This window comes from Delphinapterus leucas, chromosome 8 (genome assembly GCF_059928025.1).
Source record: "Delphinapterus leucas isolate spDelLeu-1000000601 "Yukka" chromosome 8, BTC_Dleu_Yukka2, whole genome shotgun sequence".
Classification (NCBI taxonomy): domain Eukaryota; kingdom Metazoa; phylum Chordata; class Mammalia; order Artiodactyla; family Monodontidae; genus Delphinapterus; species Delphinapterus leucas.
In genome coordinates this window covers 6,252,797-6,267,165 of record NC_143136.1, presented here as the reverse complement: position 1 = coordinate 6,267,165, position 14,369 = coordinate 6,252,797, and positions in this window count along the sequence as shown.

The window sequence follows — 14,369 nt, the reverse complement described above, 5'->3', positions numbered from 1 at the left end:
CTGCCGATGCAGGGGGCAGCCACCAGAAACTGCCCAGGAAGGGACGGAGGAAAAAAACAAAGGGAAGGCAGTCAGGATTGAGGGAAAGTGTTGGCTCTAGCCACGAGACCAGATACACTTCACATGGACTATAAAAACAGGAACAGGGCTTCCCTGGTGGCGCAGTGGTTGAGAGTCCGCCTGCCGATGCAGGGGACACGGGTTCGTGCCCCGGTCCGGGAAGATCCCACATGCCGCGGAGCGGCTGGGCCCGTGAGCCATGGCCGCTGAGCCTGCGCGTCCGGAGCCTGTGCTCCGCAACGGGAGAGGCCACAACAGTGAGAGGCCCGCGTACCGCAAAAAAAAAAAAAACAGGAACAACCAAGAGGGTAGATGAACCCCCAAGATGGTCAAAAGGAAAAGGCGAGGACCAAGGCCTGGGTGAGGCAGTGCATCCCGCAGGCTGTCAGGAACAGGCCTCCTCCTCTGCACTTTCAGCCCATCAGAGCTTCTGCACGGCTTCCAAGCTGCATAGAACTTTGACCCCCTCCCAACTTACTCCCACTGGAAATCTTTCTATAACACGTAAGAGCCAGAAGGTGCTTGTAAGGCATTTTGCGAATGTCCTTTGCAGATGAGAAACTTTGAAATAGAATTGGCTACCCAGTTAGTGGCAGAGGTGGGTCTACAATCTGACTGCAGGATAGGAAGAGCTACTGGGTTAGAGGCAGAGGTGGGTTTACAATCTGACTACCTGATAGAAGTAGTTACCTGTTTAGAGGAAGAGGTGGTTCTAAGATCTGACTCCCTGTTAGAAATAGTTACCAGGTTAGAAGTAGAGAGGGGTCTAGAATCTGACTCTGATAGAAATAATTACCTGGTTAGAGGTAGAGGTGGGTCACCTAAAATTTGACTCCCTGTTGGAAATAGTTACCTGGTTACAGGTAAACATGTGTCTAAAATCTGACTCTGATAGAAATAGTTACCTGGTTAGAGGCAGAGGTGGGACTACAATCTGACCCTGATAGAATTAGTTACCTGGTTAAATAAAGAGGTGGGTTTACAATCTGCTACTGAAACAAATAGTTACCTGGTTAGAGGTAGAGGTGGGGCTACAATCTGCCTCCCTGATAGAAATAGTTACCTGGTTAGTGGCAGAGCTGGGTCTACAATCTGACTCTGATAGAAATAGTTACCTGGTGAGAGGCAGAGGTGGGTCTGTGTATATTCTGACTCCTGTCTTCTCAGTACAATGTCCTCTCCACGTCCTCATATTTCTTAAACTTTGAATTAAAACCACCATATTCTGAATATGCCAAACATCGGTCTAATGTCTTTAGAATTCATTCCTCTCAGTTTTCATAGCAATCCCGGGGGAGAGAAAATAAATAGTGGAAACCGTATGATACGCAATTATTTCAATATTGGAACCACGTTTTTATGAATCCACTAAGCTAAGGGAAGGACCTAGGCTCATCCAGAGACTATAATTAGACATCACACGTGAAAACCAGACCTTCTCTGCATGACTGACACTGAATCCTACTTCGACAGTGGGCTAACGTGCAGGGGAGCTCGTTCTCTTGGTTTTAGCAGCCCAGAGACGGGGCTTCTGCAACGGGCTCTTCGGCAGCGTCAGCTAATGGGAAACGCCCCCAGCTACATATAGCTAAAAATTTTAGATAAAATAAGACAACTTTCATTTAAAATACATAATTAAGTTAACAAGAAAGAGAGACCCTCAGATGCCAGAAACAAAAAAGGACTTTTAGCTGCAATCACCAGGGGTGGGAGTAGGGGGTTATCTGACACAGAAATTTACCCTACAGCAAGAGACTCTGTCAACACCATATGAAGACAGGAGATGAGGTTTCGAGTAATGAATTAGAACTGAGAACAGTGCATAAAACTGAGATTCCTGAAACTCAGTCCCTGTAATGAAGAGGCCACAAGAAAAATAACTCCACCCACCAACATGGCTCTGTCCAAGGTCTCAGAAAGGAAAAAAAGATACATCTGAATTTATATTATTTTTGTGGTACAACAATCCCTAAGTTAAGCTTCTAACACATAAATTGGTGCTGCATTGGTAATACTCCTGTAGTGATTCAAGTCCTTGAGATAACAGAATTATCTGAATAGACAAAAAAATTTTGTACATTCAAAGTTATTAAAAAAAAGCACTTTTAAAGAAGAAATAAATATGTTAGGAAGAATAATGCATGATGAAAACAGAACAAGCTGATTGATAAAAGCAAACAAACAAACAAAAACATGAGGGTTAGTTTGAGTTAAGGGTAGAATAAAGAATAAATTCGGTTAAGCTCTCTATCCTTAACTTATGGCTACATCTTCCTTTGGTCTTTTAGTTTCATAAAAGCTTTCATTTAAAAAATTGTTCAAATGCTCAACGTTGTACCTGGTTGAATAATGACCCTCAAAATTCATGTTTACCTAGAACCTCAGAATGTGGCCTTATTTGGAAATAGGGTCTTCACAAATTTAATCAGCTAAGGTGGGCTCGTATGGATGAGAGTGGACCCTCATCCAATGACTGGCGTCCTCATAAGAAGGCCTTGTTAAGCCAGAAAGATATAAAGACAGAGAGATACAGGGAATAAGTCCATGTGATGACAGGGGCAGAGACGGGAGTGATGCGGCTGTAAGCCAAGGAATGCCAAAGGATTGCCCACAACCACCAGATGCTAGGAAGACGCCAGGAAAGATTCTTCCCCAGAAAGTTCAGAGGGAACACAACCCTGCTGACATCTTTATTTCAGAGTTCTTGCTTCCAGGACTGCAGGAGAACACATTTCTGTCGTTCTAAGCCACGCAGTTTGTGGGACTTTGTTACGATAGCCCTAGGAAACTAATACAAACATATATTCAATAAGAATTTAAAGGAAGAAATAGAGAGGTTCAAGGGAAGGTGATATTTGCAGAGCTTATGACTAAGAATTTTCCAATTTAGATGAAAGACAGGAATCCTCAAATTTCACACTGCCAAATTTAGCAAAAAAAAAAAAACAACCCCACAAGATTCCTGTTTACATTTGAATTCTAGACGAGGAATAAGTAATTTCTTTTAGTAGAGGTATGTCCCATGCGATATTGGATTGGACTTACCTAAAATTAAAATTCGACTGGTTTTCCTGTATTTTATCTGGCAACTCTACTCAAATTGGAAATTCACATAAAATCCTGAACAGGATAAATAAAAACAAATGTGTGCCTAAATGAGTCACAGTGAAACTGCTGAGCACCAATAACAAAGAAAAATTTTAAAAACCGCCATAAAATCAGAACAATGGGATAACAGCAGATTTCTCTGCAGCTAAAATAGAAGCCCCAACATAATGGAATTAGACATTCAAAGGGCTAAGGAAGAACTCTCAGCTTAAATAAATTTAGATGAAGTATCATTCAAGAGTGAGGACAAAATAAAGATGTTTATGACAAAGGGAGAGTATTTTCCATCCACAGGTGTTCATTTGAAGGATTATTCTTTGATATACCGAGAAGTAATGGTGAGGAGAGGATTTCTGAGCAAATGGTTGCATTTATATATTGAGGTGGACGGCCATTAAGACATTCCACCCCCCTTGATATTCATGTCCACGTACAATATTCTTCCTCTGAGTATGGGGGATCATTTGTTATGATCCCTGGTCAGGGAACTAAGATTCCACGTGCAGCATGGTGCAGCCAAAAAAAAAAAAAAAGCATAAACCTATTCAACAATAACAAGAGGGATAGATTGGGAGTTTGGGATTGACACGTACACACTGCTATATTTAAAATAAAATGCCTTTCCATGAGAAAAAACAACAAGAAAGAAACTAACAAATGACTAGATTTAATGTGTTCTAAGGTCCTTGTCTCATTCATGAGGGTCAAGATATTGATTTATGTAACAATTTGTTAAGCAAGAGCGTTTATTTAAACTTTAAGCAAAAGCAGTGAAAGAATAAAAATATGAATGCCAAATCAGAGGGGAGGGGGAGAAAGGAAATAAAGAAAACCATCCTTTCAAGGGAAGGCAAAAAAGAGGGGAAGATAGAATAAAAAAAAAAAAAAAAAGGCGCGGTAAATCAAAAGTGCAAATAAGCTGTTAGAAATTAATACAAATAAATCAGTAGTCACAAGAAATGTGAACAAAGATATCTCAATACTTAAAAACCCTATTAGCTCAGATTTAGGGAAAATAAATTCTAGAGAGCATGTTGTTCTGTCCTTCACAGCATACAGAGGAACTTCTAAAATACAAACTGTTTATGAACTATATCGTATTGAGCACAGAGTACGTTGGCAAACGTTGGATCTGACGTAATTCAATTTGCTTCAGCCCATTCCAAGCTCGGAAGTTAGTGGAGAATGAATTGTATATAAAGCCAAGAACTGGCTCCAGTATTTTCTAGCCTTGTAACCTCGGACAAGCATCTTCTGTTCTCACTGGTAAAACTGAGGGAAACTCTTATCTGAACCACTCTACTGGATATTTGTGACACAGGTTGGAAAGAACATGGTAAAGTTCTCTACCGAAACCTAAGTTATGCAGAGTCTAGACTACAATCTAGTTGCTCATTGCTAAGGGCTAAAGAGTCCCGGTTTTATCAGCAATTAAAAACCAGCCCGGCCATAACAGGTTACCCTAGAACCAGTTTTAAGTCAGATGCCTCTTTTAACTCTTTGTATCAAAAATCAGCAGAAATTTGCAGTACACGACTCCAGTTTGCTGCTCCTGGGTCGTTCATTTTCTTCACTGACTAACCCATCCACAGAGCATGCTGACCCACCGGTAGGGACGACAAGGGCCCAATTCATCCCGCACATGGACCACTTCCCCACAGAACGGGTCCTACCACTGAGGGGCCCCGAGGCGGGGGAGGTAAGGGTCCCCTCCCTCACAAACCCTTGTTCTCCTCCTGCCAAGTCTAGGAGTTTCAGGCTGCGAGAAAAATCCTCAAAGACGCTGAAAACTTGATTATCTGGTTTACCCTCAAATGTGAGCCCCAGTACATCCTAAATTCTGTTAGACTTTCTTCCTTCCTTTCGTTGGCTAAGTTCCTCTGAGAGTTCATCCAGACGGACCTGTTCAGCAGCTTTCCTCCCACACAGGCTGAAGCAGCCTGCACCTCCACCTCTACACGCAGGTTTTATTACAAATAAATCAAATCTGCCTTCTGAATTGCATCAGTGAGCACATTTCCCACTGCCAGTTCTTGCAGCGGGGCCCTTTTTGCAGGTGGATTGGCGTTTCTCGAAGGAACTGAGCATGGAAGAATCTCAAAGAGTTCAGATACTGAGTTAGGGTAGGTATCTCAAAATTCAGATCCTATCTCACTCTTATCCAAATCTCTTTCATCTGCAAAATTGGCTAGAACTACCACCAGATACCTTATTTAAGGATTTGATGGTCCAGGAACCCTTGAGTTAAAAAGATGAAAGAAAAAATACTTAGCTATTTCAACTTCAAAAAAGTTCACTTTTAGGAGTTAGGGTTATGTTTCTGCAAAGTTTAAATACATCTTTATAAGCACACAAGTTGCAGCTATAAGTACAGTGGACTAGCCACTTACAAATATTTCCTAGAACCACAGTGTATATAAAACCACACACACACACACACACACAGACACACACTTTTTCTTTGCTTTTTCTTTTTCTTTGCTTTTAATCAAATTTGCAACTTGTCTAGAAATCCCAAATTCTTATCAGACTTTTAAGGAAAGTCTACTTTTTAGAAAACTTAAGATTTAAACTTTATGTTTCTGTAAAAAGAAACGGATTTAAATTGGTTAGTTATGGGACATAATCTTTAACAGTGTTTTAAAATTTATGATAATAGAAATAGCAGAAATGTAACTCCCCTTAACTCATATATGGATTTATACATTAGAGCTAATAGTCACAGGTTGAATTCCCTTACGGGGCTCCTTTAGAACTTAGAAACCAGATTTTTCTTCTTTAGAGTTAAACTTGAAAATCAATACTGAGGTACCAGAACAGAAACATAGTCACCTTGAGGGACGAGCCAGTAAGAAGTCACTGTATCTTCAAAGAGGGATTAATACATCCTAGGACGTTTCCAGAGAGCACCCTCCTTAGACGGCTTGCTTCTTAAACACAGGAGACATCCACTGGTGAGGCTCACGAGTTACCAATCCACTTGACGGCTGTGACCCCTCCTACAAACTAGTCAGCTGGCATCATGGTTTCGACAGTTCTGGGTCCCTGAAGGGACAGAGTTCCTGAGGCTGCAGGGCTGAGGGTCAGACTCTTGAGTCTGGCGAATCTACCATGTGGCCCAGCCTTGGCTACCAGCTGCTTTCTCCGGGAGCACGTTGCACAGCCTGGAGCAGGAAGGCTGGCTGCAGACAGTCCCCAAACTTCCTCCAGCGTCTTCGTGGGGAGGCCATGGGCCCACAGACCTGTGATTCTACCTCCTCTTCACAGTTGATGGTTAGAACATCTGTGGCTTCAGTCTTCACCTTGACCACTTTGGACTGTGCTACCGGCTGAATTATGTCCCCCCAAATTCATACGTAGAAGCCCTAGCCCCCAGTGTGATGGTAGCTGAGATGGGGCCCTCGAGAGGTAATTAGTCTAGATGAGGTCACGAGGATGGGATCTCATGATGGGATTAGTGCCCTTATAAGAAGGGACATTAGAGAGCTTGTGGTCCCTCTCCACCATGTGAGGACACAGGGGGAAGTCGGCAGACTACAAGCTGGGAGGGGGCTCCACCCAGAACCCCACCAGGCCAGTGCCCCGATCTAGGACTTCAGCCTCCAGAACGGTGAGAACTTCTGTCATTCAAGCCACCCGTTCTCAAGTATTTTGTTACGGCAGTCTAAGCAGACCAGGACAGACCGTGATATCCTTAGGGTCCCAGCAAGCATAAACTTCAGCCAGATATGTGGTCTCCCAGCAAGACCCTCACCCACGTCCCCAGATATGAAAGGTCTCCCGACTATGCCCTTAACATAGATCATGGAGCATGCTGCTTCTGCCCAGCTCAGCCCCTTCCTCCTGGGCGCCTTCCAGGTGTCGCCACTGCTCCCCTCCCTAGTTTACACCTCTGAATACTTAGCCCTTCCAACTGGTCCTATCCTCGAGACCACTGCCTGGTTCAGCCTAACCTTCCTACCCGAGGACACTGCAGAGGCATCACCCTGGATGCCCAAGGTGGGGCATGAGGAATTTATGGACAGGTCACCTATAGCCCACTGACCCAGAGAAGATGAAAGGGAGATGTATTGCCCAAGGCTTTAAGAATGGGACAGAGTGAATAATGCCATAGAGAGAAGAGGTACATGACAAGGGATAGGGATGCCAGCCAGATACAGCCATGCGTTGGTGGCTCCCTCCGGCCAGAAATTCCAACAGTACCTCCTGCAGGGAGCTTTCCAGGGTACCCAAATCTAGCAGTGCCGTCCTCTGAGCTCCTTCTCCACCTCTGTCCATTGTCAGAGGCTGCTCATATGACATTGTCTTTTTCTTTCTATAGTTTCATCTAGGATATCAGGGCCCTGGGCCTGTGCCTGGTTCATCCTCCTATCTCAGATAAGTGTAATGTCTAGAATAGAGTAGTGGGTTATTAAAATTCTATTTAATTGAATGAAATCCATTTCTAAGCATCACATCCCTGTGAGACTCTTCCACTCTTTCCTTTAGACTCTCTTCCCCACCATTCTCCATATGACACTTTCCTCTAAGCATCTCCGACCTGCCCTCCTCCTGGGAGTTGCTCAGAGAGGGAGATTCAATTCATCTTCACTTTTCTCAGCTTCATGAAACTAGTGGCTTAACTATGCCACCCAGGGGGTTCCCTGTAAAGCTACTATTGGGCTCATCTTCTGTGCTCTAATTTTCCTTAAGTTTCATCGTGTAGGTAAGGTGTTCTCCACCTGGATTGAATTTCTAAGGTTTACGACTCTAGAGCATCACTTTTCCAGTCCCCAAATGGTTAGGCTACTGCATGCTCCCATTAGCCACTGTCCTCTAGGAAAGCTTTTTCTAAAGCATGATTTAAAATCTGTTCTTTGATGAGCAGTCACTTGCTTCGTCTTTCCCCTGCTCGTAATTGTTTACTGCACTCTGAATGTCTGCCAAAGGCCCAGGTGGGAGCTGTTCCACAGCACAGGAGGGTTATTATACATTTACATGCATTTTCACCGCACGGTCGAGGACCAGGGCTATCAGGGCGGCGACGTCTCCGCGGTTTCTAATACAGTGTACAGAACAGGCGGAGGTGATACACCAAACTCATCCGACCAGATCCAGGCAAATTCAGCCCTCAGGGAACCACACACACCTCTCCTCTGCCAGTGTCTGCAAAACGTTCCAGAGCCTGGCTTGAAAATGCTTAAATGTTCAAGGTGGATGCTTTCAGGACAGAATTAGTCCACCCAGTGCCTTCAAGACCTTCTGTGATGTAATCGATATGTCACAATATGAAAAGAAACCCAAGCCTCATCCATAAAGCACAGGGAGGGATGGGGTCCTAAGTTCCTCAAGCGGCGGTGTTAGTTTCCTACAGTTGCTGTAACAAATTACCTCAACTATAGCCACTTAAAACAACACACATCTATTATCTTATAATTCTGTAGGTGAAAAGTCAGCACAGGTCTCCCTGGGCCAGATCCCAGCTGATGGCAGGGCTGCATTCCTTTCTGGAGGCTCCAAGGGAGAGAATCTGTTTTCTTGCCTTTTCCAGCTTTTAGACGCTGCCCACATTCTTTGGCTCGTGGCCCCTTCCTCCACCTTCAAAGCCTGCGGTGCTGCATCACTGTGTCTGTCTTCATGGTCACATCACCCTGACTCTCCTGTCTGGCCTCCTTTTCCACTTAGAAGAACCCTTGTGGTTACACTGGGCTACCAGGATAATCTGGGATGATCTCCCCATTTTAAAGTCGGTTGATTAGTAACTTTAAGTCCACCCTTTCCCACGTAATATAACAGAGTCACAGGCTCTGGGGATTATGACAGGGACATCTTTGGGGGCCGTTATCCTGCTAACCAGTGGTGACCTACTTGTCACAAGGGTGTGGTACCGTCACTGCCCAACAGCGTCGGAGCCAAGTGGCAGGTGCTGTTGTGGCACGATGGGGAAGAAGGTACTGGATCCCGATTTGGCCTTTGCACTTGCTCCTTGTGTGACCTTGGGCAAGCTACTGCTCTTCGCAGTCTCTGTTACTTAGGATTCCCAAGGTTGCAGGTGCAAGTAGTTTATTTTGGACGTAATTCCAGGAAGCACTGTGAAGGCAGGACATTGGTCAGGGAGGAAGGGTCAAAGGGGCAGTGCTGTGAGCAGGCTGCCACGTGGGCTCAGTCTCACCTTGGACCTGGGAAAGGCCGTGTGGGTCATCCCCCTGATGGTAAGGAGGCCCTTGATTCCCTGAGCCTCCCCTTGGTGATGGAGGGCCGCTCCCCCTGCACTAACGCCCAGCCCTCTGTCCTGCCTGTGTGGCCGAGCCTGCTCTCACGGATGGAAGACACCTCTCATGGCTGAGAGAGACACAGGGAGCTGTCCCTGATGGGCAGGTGACTCTGGGTGGGTTGGGGGCCCCACTGGTAGCAGCTGTCACATTCTCTGAGCCTCAGTTTCCTCACCTGTAATTGGAGGATGATAACGATCTTACTTACATCCACATCGTCGGCATGAGGGTTAAGTAGGGCCATCCTCCTAAGTTAATTAGCATGTGTCTGGCACCCAAGAACCTAAGTCGTGTTTATAATTCTACTGACCTCATGGTTGTGCAGCTCAAGACAAAGCACTGTATCCTTCATCACTCGGACTCCATTTCCTCACCTGTGACCTGAGGGAGTTTAGACATTCATGCCACCAAGACCTATTGAGGGTTAGGAGCAGCTGAGAAGCTAAGGGGACAAGGGAGTAAAGCAGACAGCATTCCTGTCCGTGTGGCCCTCCCTAGTTTGCTAGGGAGACAGCAGCCAGATGGTCCCACAAACAACGGGAGATTGCAGCTGTGGCGCGTACTGAGAACGAGGGTACCTGGTGTCATGAGGGTATGTGAGTCTTGATGGTCAGGAGCATCAGGAAGGCTTCTATAAGCAGTTCAAGTTTGCCGGAGAGCTGGGCAGAGAGGGGAGTCAATGAGGACACGTGGAGAAGGAAGGAGAGCTCTATGGGCAGTGGCAACAGCGTGTGCAAAGGTCCTGGGGCAGGAGGGAGCCCGGAAGTCAAGACACTGCACCAAGGGAAGGTTGTGTGATGAGCAGAGAGCAAGGAGTGGGGGGGCAGTGGGCAAGGCTGGGCGTCTCCAGGCCGTGAGGGTCAAGTTCAGTCTTTATCCCACGAGAACTGAGAAGTCACCAACACCATGAAGCTGGACCAGTGTTTTCAAAGGTCCCTTCCGGCTCCAAACTGTAGTGGGGAACACACATCTAAACATGTACCTACGGTGCATGAGAAGGGAGGTGTCTCTGGGTGTGCTTTGCTTCATGTGGTGTTTAACCTGACATCATATCATTTCTTATCTTCTCTGAAGCCCTGGGAACTACCTGCTGTCAATCAATCAACTGTTTAAAAGATACAAGGAAGCAAGAAGCAGAGTCCCCTCATGTCTCACCTTTAGGTCATCATTTGATGGGCAGCAACTCACATGTGGACATTCACAGCATCATCACTGGTTTGGGGAGACCCTGGGCCTGGAGGGAGGGCAGTCTCAGGGTCCCTGACTGTCCTCGGACATGTGCTGCCTCACTCCTGACCCAGTGCTATGACCTGGGTGCCACCTGCTGTGTTCTTCAGGCAGGTCCCTTGTCTTTGCCCCAGTTCAATTCAACTCAAGTCCACAGCCTTTTACTGAGAGTCTACTGTTGTAGTGACCCCCAGACCAACCACGAGGACCTGGTAATATGTGTGTTTAACAAGCATCCAAGGAGATCTTTAGCAGGGAAGTTTTGGAAGCACTGAACTCCACACCCACATTTCCATGTTTGAGCTACATGTCTTTTATAAAACTCCCCTCATCCCATCTAGAGCAGGCTGGAGACCACAGACCTCAGGCCAGGCCACAGTTTCCCAGCTGTCGCTGGCACAAGCCTGTCGCAGGAGTGAACGGGCCCTGCTCTGGGACCAACGGTGCATCTTGGAACATAGATTCTGCAAGTTGTACTCAAAACAGTTTAGCTTTAGATTCTAGCCATTGTTGGTTAGCTGTAAAAAAGTGATGAAGGAGAATAGTTAAAACATGTTTGTCAGGCCATAAATATTTTACTTGCTGGGCTCAGCGAGCTGCGGGCAGACACTTGCCCTAATAAGTATTGATTACATTCTGGTCTGAGATCAGGACGCATGATTGATGGTTTAGAGATTGAGGAATCCTGTGTTCCACATGAGACAGAAATGATTCGGGTGCCAGGGAGTATACGCTCATTTTATTTTACAACCCATGGGTAAGCAGGGTTGCCACAGAAGTTAGAAGCAAAAGTTCTGTGTTGATCAATTTGCCCCAAGGTGGAGAGTCTGACATAATGGGTCTCCATGACTGCACAGAGCACGGAATTTTAGAGCCGGAAGATCCCTTGAGCTAATGTAGTCTAGCTTTATCCTAAGACATGCATCATTCTCTGATACCCGACTTATACAATCATCCATTCGTGAGCACTTCCACTCTTCGGGCGTTTATTTCTGTACAGGACAACAGAGGCTCTGAATTCCGATTAGACCTTTCAGTCCAGGGGTCTCTGTGAGTCTCCCTCTCCCTCAGAAACCGTCTCACGGAGTCACTGCTGTGCCCACCTTAGTGGCCCAGCCTGTGAAAATCGTCCCATTGGCCCCTCATAGGATATAAACCCAGGAGATTTCGTGACTAGCAATGAAGTCATGGGTCCAGCAGAAAATATTCCATCTTCTAGTTCTCCTTTTGGTTTGGGTTTCACAAGAATACAGTTTTGAGGAAGAAACCTGGTGGGCGCAGCACCCACAAAGCACCACGATCGTCTGAGCCTCACTGCGCGGCCCAGCTTGGGGCTGGGAGGCGGCTCTCCATGCAACCGCCTTGACAGGCACAGGGGATTAGATGGACCAAACCAGGCCTCCCATGTTGGGCCAGGTGCTACCTACCTGTGGCCGCTGAGGTCATCTGGGAACTCTCTGAAGGATAGCGCAGCTTCACCTCAGCCTCCACACGTGACCAAGGCAGGGAGAGATGGAGATGACAGGTCTGTAGTAACGGAGGCCACCGCTCATGGCCTTTTCCTGGACAGAACTCAGGACCGGCCGCCATATTCCAGAACGCAGTTCAAATGAACAGGAGATGAGTCATTTTGAAAACTGGCTCTCACAGAGATTTTCTAGTGCTCTCACAGAAAGAAAATAGATCATTGCACCTTTTATGTAAAAAATAACAACAACGACAATAAACACCTCGGGCTTCTTAGAAGGAACAGCATGTGCCCAGGAGACCCTAGAAGCTCGGCGCACAGCTCCGGGCAGGCAGCCTCCCCCAAGCCCTGTGCAATGGGTCTTGAGGGCAGAAACAGGGGCGGTGTTCCCACCGTGGTCTGTGCGTGCATCTAAGCTTGGTGAACCATCAGAAGCCAGGAGGGCCATGGTCGGCAGACAACCCCTGTGCAGACATTCAGACGGCTCCGAGGAACGAAAACATGAATTCTCGTCCCCCTTGGAAGAATGTAGAGGGGTTTTGGGTTCGTCGACCTGGGGCAGGTTACTGTAGGCCCTCCCCCACCATAGCGTCTGGAGACACTTGCCTGCTGACGAGCAGGTTTGGGGGAAGGGTAGTGTTATTACTTCCCAAGGGAACCTAAGCCCAGGGCCAGCTACGTAACCTGCAGGACCCAGAGCGAAGTGAAAATGTGAGGCTCTGGTTCAAAAGTATTAAGAATTTCAAGGCAGTGACCAAATGGAACATTAAACCAGCATGCGGCCTGTATTAGTTTCATCTGGCTGATGTAACAAATGACCACAAACGAAGTGGCCGAAGACATCAGAAATCGCTCCTCTCACAACCCTGGAGGCCAGAGTCTGGAGTCTGAAATCAAAGCGTCAGCAGGGTTGGTCTCTTCCCCACGCTCTGGGGAAGAGTCTGGTCCGTGCTTCCCTCTTGGCTTCTGGCGTTGGCTGGCAGTCCTGAGCTTTCCTTGGCTTGTGGCTGCATCACTCCAATCTCTACCTCCATCTTCACATGGCCTTGCTTTCCGTGTGTCTCTGCATCTCAAATTCCCCTCCCCTGTGTCTTATGAGGACATCAGTCACTGGATTTTAGGCCCACCTTGAATCAAGGATGGTCTCATCTCATGACCTTTAACTTAATCACCTCTGCAAAAACTCTGTTTCTATATAAGGTCACATTCTTAGGTCCTGGGGGTTAGGATATGAATCCTTGGGGACATTATTCGATCCACTGTTGGACCCTTCTAAGCACGAGGGCTGTGTGGCTACAGGGGTTATCCGCCCATGAAGCAGGGTCGGCCTCGATCCCTGGACCAAAGAGTGGTAACGGGGGTTAGGGGAGAGGTTTCCAGCCCAAGCCTTCAGTAGAATCAATTTCCTCCTCACAGCCCCAGCCCGAGCCCCTCCTGGCCACTGGGGCCTGGCCGCCGTGGGCATGGCACGTGGTTACCTGGCTCTCAGTGGGTCTGATAAACCAGGCCGCTGCAGGCTCACAGGCCACCAGGGAGAGAGGCTCGCTCTCTTCCAGAGGCTGCTCTTCTCTTAGGACAGAGATCACTTGCTGGTTTGTTTTCTACACGTGGGCCCCTGTGTTATTAAGGAGCTAAGCCGCCCTGGCCCTGGGAGCCCCAGTCTTGAAAGGACCCCAAGGGTCTGCAGGCTGGGCGCCTCTCCCATCCAGACCCCCTTTGCTCTCAGTTCCCTCTGCCTCCCCCCCCCACCCCCGCCCCGCATCTGGCCACCTGGACCTAACCTGAAACCATGACTGGCCTCGTTTAATCCCTTCATCCCTGAGCCCTGGGGTAGGCCTGGCCCACTCTACCCAGTTCCAGGGGAAGCAGTGTCAAGCTTGCCACAGACTCAGCACTGCCCTCCTTCCCAAAGATTCCGGTGCTTCCCCTGCAGCCCCCCACCTGCCAACTGGTGTGTGTGGCTGCACACCCCAGACACCCCTGTAAATTGGCTCTCACCCAGACTGACCCTCAGCTGGGCTGCTCTCAACATGCCGCTTGATACTGTTAAAATACTTCCACGCCGAAGCCACTGGCCAAAGCCCCCTATTCCCTCCGCTGTTCTGCTGCCCCCAGACCTCCCTGGGATCCAGCAAATGCATGGGTAACATCTGGCACAGCAAGGGCTCCAAACCCGTGCCCCTTGGCACAGACGACTTCTGCTGCGATTGGTCAATGCCTGGGGTGGGTGGAATAATCTTTGTGACCCCAAAGAT